The sequence below is a fragment of the Nilaparvata lugens genome, chromosome 2, assembly GCF_014356525.2.
Source record: "Nilaparvata lugens isolate BPH chromosome 2, ASM1435652v1, whole genome shotgun sequence".
Lineage (NCBI taxonomy): Eukaryota > Metazoa > Arthropoda > Insecta > Hemiptera > Delphacidae > Nilaparvata > Nilaparvata lugens.
Genome location: NC_052505.1, coordinates 62,026,606 through 62,032,605, shown reverse-complemented (window position 1 = coordinate 62,032,605; position 6,000 = coordinate 62,026,606).

Below are 6,000 nucleotides of genomic sequence, written 5' to 3'. Positions count from 1 at the left end.
CATCTCACGCGGCCTTTTTTCTATGAGAATCACCCGTTAGAAACATTTAATTTCAGTATTTCCTAGTCATGATCAGATCTCCTGGTACTACAGCTCATTCTTCTCAGCTCATCAAGGCGGTTCAAAATAATGTATCATAATTGAAATTTGATGGGAAAATATTTAGCCACTATTTAAATACACAGAAAATTGACCAATTTCTATATTCAAAACTGTGTATCTCGGTAACCCGAAATGATAGAAAATGGTACTTGGTCTTGATTTAAAGAGCAGAATCTTCTCTTTCATGTGAGGTAAATGAATTTTGTAAAATTATAATCGTGAGGAAAGATACGTTCGATTAAAAAAATCAAGAAATTTGCGATATTTTTCTCATTTTCACACTTTCTATCAAGTATCTAACTCGTTTTAGAGACTCTTGAATAACAGTAAAATTGCAGAAAAAATGATAAAATGAAAATTATCATTTTTTCAATTAGCTATAACATTTGAACGGTACTGAAATCAGGAAAACGATTCATCTAAGCGGAAAGAAGAGAAAATTCTCTACAACCTTGACTACTTTTTCGATTTTTTAACTGAAGTGTTTCACAAGATACGCAACTTTGAATATATGAGACTGTGGAAATTATTAACGTATCAAAATTTTTTCACATATTCAAAGTTCACAAATCAAGCAACAGAGTTTTAGTTTTATCCCCTGCGACTGTCCTTTCTCAGTTATGAAATAACCAACTGGTAACATCCATTGATAATAGAGGCCCCGAATCATTAAAACTGTTGCTTGCTTGCCTAAATGACAATCTCAGCCATATAATTTCCTATATATTGATATCCTTCTATGATATCCAAGTTTGTCGAGTACTCCAAGGCCTGTTTGATAGCCATATCATCAAACATAAGAACACATAATGACTTTTCTTCTGATGACATGCCCCATGATTATTATTATCATAAAATAGTGATATTATTTAATGTTGATTGTCGAAATGGAAACATGGGTATGATTTCTGATTACAAAGTTTCTTCCTTCAATTGACATCTAATGAATTCCGTGTGTTTTCTGTGTGAGTTTACCAAGGTTAATTGAATGGAGCAATATGCCCACAACCCGGATGTTACACCGTTCGAGTATTCTGTTTGGGGCATTAAGCATTGGGGAGTCCGATGGTAGCAAACATTCAAGAGAGACATCAGTGTTTAATTTAAGTCGGGCTTAGGCCACAAACTCAAGTTTAGTCATAAATTTGTCAAATTATTTTACATTAAGTTTTTTCTATCAGCTCCTTGAAGTTTAAGAATAATTAGAGGCTAACAACTAAATATAAATGCTAGAATTGAAGGATAATCATTTCTAGAGAATTAGAATCCTTGCAAATACATGCAGATTGTTCTAAGTGTAAAGGTCTACTTATAAATCTTTCAACATTGTAAAATGATGTAAAAAATCAATTGAAGTGAGTGGAGAGCATTTTGAAAATTCTTTCAAGTTTACAACCTATGTGCAGTGTATTAGTTTCAATCAAATATAGCGATATGAATGGATTCTTGCTCCCTTGGTCACTTGCTCCTAAAATATACACTTACTTGGTAAACTCACTCATGAAACATCCGGTATATTATTATGAGAATCATGCAATTTTCTTACATGTATGACGTATCCAAATTTCTGATAACGATTTGGAAAAACGGAACATCTTCAGTCCTTTGATTTTTGCTGCACTGTTTGTGCAGCCTTTTTAAGAACACACTGTAAATGACATCGCGGAAGCTCAACTATTCACATTGACGAGTAACTTAGTATCTTCACATTTAGTCAATTGCTCGAGACCAAGACGGCTTCAACAAGACAACAATCAGCCTGTAGCACCTGTAGCCTGTAGACCAAGACTGTCTTCAACAAGACAACAATCAGCCTGTAGCACCCCCAGCATAAGCGGGGCTTTAATAAACAAAATAAGCAGCATTTTCAAAGCTCAACACCCACCATTGAACGATTCTTAAAATCAACCGTGACAAGTCCTTTCTGTGTGAAACACAGAATGCAATAGCCAAAAAGGTATCAGAGAAACGAAGTTTTCCATTATATTATAATGGTACGATAATCAGTTTTCAAAAAAAAGTGACCAGCACTGATGCCGACTCCATAAGGTCTTGAATATTTCATAACATCAAGAAATATTTTGGGGGGGCTGAGCCCACAAAAAATTCTGATCAATAATTGCTGATAAATCAATAATAATTATTGTATGGAATAAACCCCTCCCCAGACACCTAACTAATGAGTCCACCCAAAGGTTTTGGTAAGTCGGCGCCCATGGTGGCCAGGGTATAAAAGTGATAAATTCAGAATCTTATGTTAAAATGCATGTTAAACAGCTCATTAGTTAATAATAGTCCAGTTACGAGATAGTGAAAAAGGGCAGTTTTGATAATTAATTCAAAAAACGCAACATTTTTTGGTTAATGATTCTGGAGTATTGGATATCTTTCCAAAAGTTGACGTTATAGAGCAAGTGAGGAAAAAATGAGTATATCGTGATTCCAGGCTATGAACTATGTATACTAACATCCTGCAAAAATTCAGCTTAACCAATATTATGGATAGGGTGACTTATGTAGTTTAAATGGATGAAATAATAGTAATAGTAATCAGCTTCTTCTTCTTTTCTCATGATATCTTATTCTCTCCATCTCCTACTTATTTTTCTTCATCATCAAGATGATGAACTGAAAACTTCATATATTTCTTCTTCTTCTTTTTCTTTGTCTTCTTCTTCTTCTTCTTCTTCTTCTTCTTCTTCCTCTTCTTCTAGGAGGAGGAAGAGAAAAAGAAGAAGGAGGAGAAGAGGATAAGAAAGATGAAGATATACTATACAATAGTGATAAAAAACAATAAATATTTAGAAGATGATGAACTGAAAACTTCATTTTTTCTTCTTCTTCTTCTTCTTCTCTTTTTCTTATAACTTTACTTCTTCTTTAAATAGCATTCTCATTCTAACAGAACACAGAGTAATATAAATGATAGCCTACAGTTTGAGCCTAGTTACAGTTTGTAGTCTACAGTTTAGCCACAATGATAGCCTATGAGTTTCCCAATCATCAGGAGATTGTTGGGATGAAATGCAAAGAAAACAGAAGGCGGTTGAATAATATTATTATCACAATAGTCCTATAATTGCTTCACACGTTGACAGGTGTCTGGAGCCAAGTTGACTGTGTGTGTGCGTGTCTGTGTGGTGTGTGTGTGTGTGTGTGTGTGTGTGTGTGTGTGTGTGTGTGATAGTGTCGAAGGAGTGAGGGGCAACTACCTGTCAGTGGAGTGGGAGATAGAGTTGTTGTGATGACGGAGTGCAGAAGGGGGGTGAGCGAGACTGGAGTAGGGTTCTGTGCGCTATCTACAATCTGGTGAAGGAACTACTCCATTAGGCATGAACAGAAAGTCCAATTCCTCTGGCCTTCTGTGATATATTTGTATTCTGTGATCATACTAATTGTTTTATGTTATGAAATAAGGTGGAATCTCTGAAAAAGTCTCTCTTTGTTTTTGGGGACCCAGGAGAACATACAGTCCAGTCAAATGGTCGTTTTTCAGGAAATAGCCCCGAAAGAATTTTTCTCGACGGTATTTTGAGGCGCTGAATTCAAATCTGAAATTTGCTGACACGCCAGAGGGCGGCTTCACCCGCAAAACCCCCAAAATTTCGGACTTTTTTCAATTTTCCCATTTTATCTCGTGAACCTTGAGTTTCTCAAGAAAAATCATTCCTGACAAAATTAAACAGAATAAGATTTCCAATAAATTGAGTGGTCGCGCAGGATTCTACCATTTTTGGTTCCGGAGCTACGAATTTTCAAATAAGGGGTATTTTTTGAGGGGTTTTCAAAATTATGCAAACCTACCACTTCTACCCTATACAACATGGATATTTTCCTAGTATAGATGAAAAATCAAACATCACGTGAGAGAACAATCCATCATGAACAGGATTCCTTAGTAGTTTTCGAATTTAGTAGTGGTGGGAGGGGGATATACCCAAAAATAGAAAATCATATCCTACAGCCAAAATACAAATTTTTCATTATAATACCTTTTCAAAGCCTTCCTAACAAAAAATACATATTTCGGCTGAAATCATCTCACGCGGCCTTTTTTCTATGAGAATCACCCGTTAGAAACATTTAATTTCAGTATTTCCTAGTCATGATCAGATCTCCTGGTACTACAGCTCATTCTTCTCAGCTCATCAAGGCGGTTCAAAATAATGTATCATAATTGAAATTTGATGGGAAAATATTTAGCCACTATTTAAATACACAGAAAATTGACCAATTTCTATATTCAAAACTGTGTATCTCGGTAACCCGAAATGATAGAAAATGGTACTTGGTCTTGATTTAAAGAGCAGAATCTTCTCTTTCATGTGAGGTAAATGAATTTTGTAAAATTATAATCGTGAGGAAAGATACGTTCGATTAAAAAAATCAAGAAATTTGCGATATTTTTCTCATTTTCACACTTTCTATCAAGTATCTAACTCGTTTTAGAGACTCTTGAATAACAGTAAAATTGCAGAAAAAATGATAAAATGAAAATTATCATTTTTTCAATTAGCTATAACATTTGAACGGTACTGAAATCAGGAAAACGATTCATCTAAGCGGAAAGAAGAGAAAATTCTCTACAACCTTGACTACTTTTTCGATTTTTTAACTGAAGTGTTTCACAAGATACGCAACTTTGAATATATGAGACTGTGGAAATTATTAACGTATCAAAATTTTTTCACATATTCAAAGTTCACAAATCAAGCAACAGAGTTTTAGTTTTATCCCCTGCGACTGTCCTTTCTCAGTTATGAAATAACCAACTGGTAACATCCATTGATAATAGAGGCCCCGAATCATTAAAACTGTTGCTTGCTTGCCTAAATGACAATCTCAGCCATATAATTTCCTATATATTGATATCCTTCTATGATATCCAAGTTTGTCGAGTACTCCAAGGCCTGTTTGATAGCCATATCATCAAACATAAGAACACATAATGACTTTTCTTCTGATGACATGCCCCATGATTATTATTATCATAAAATAGTGATATTATTTAATGTTGATTGTCGAAATGGAAACATGGGTATGATTTCTGATTACAAAGTTTCTTCCTTCAATTGACATCTAATGAATTCCGTGTATTTTCTGTGTGAGTTTACCAAGGTTAATTGAATGGAGCAATATGCCCACAACCCGGATGTTACACCGTTCGAGTATTCTGTTTGGGGCATTAAGCATTGGGGAGTCCGATGGTAGCAAACATTCAAGAGAGACATCAGTGTTTAATTTAAGTCGGGCTTAGGCCACAAACTCAAGTTTAGTCATAAATTTGTCAAATTATTTTACATTAAGTTTTTTCTATCAGCTCCTTGAAGTTTAAGAATAATTAGAGGCTAACAACTAAATATAATGCTAGAATTGAAGGATAATCATTTCTAGAGAATTAGAATCCTTGCAAATACATGCAGATTGTTCTAAGTGTAAAGGTCTACTTATAAATCTTTCAACATTGTAAAATGATGTAAAAAATCAATTGAAGTGAGTGGAGAGCATTTTGAAAATTCTTTCAAGTTTACAACCTATGTGCAGTGTATTAGTTTCAATCAAATATAGCGATATGAATGGATTCTTGCTCCCTTGGTCACTTGCTCCTAAAATATACACTTACTTGGTAAACTCACTCATGAAACATCCGGTATATTATTATGAGAATCATGCAATTTTCTTACATGTATGACGTATCCAAATTTCTGATAACGATTTGGAAAAACGGAACATCTTCAGTCCTTTGATTTTTGCTGCACTGTTTGTGCAGCCTTTTTAAGAACACACTGTAAATGACATCGCGGAAGCTCAACTATTCACATTGACGAGTAACTTAGTATCTTCACATTTAGTCAATTGCTCGAGACCAAGACGGCTTCAACAAGACAACAATCAGCC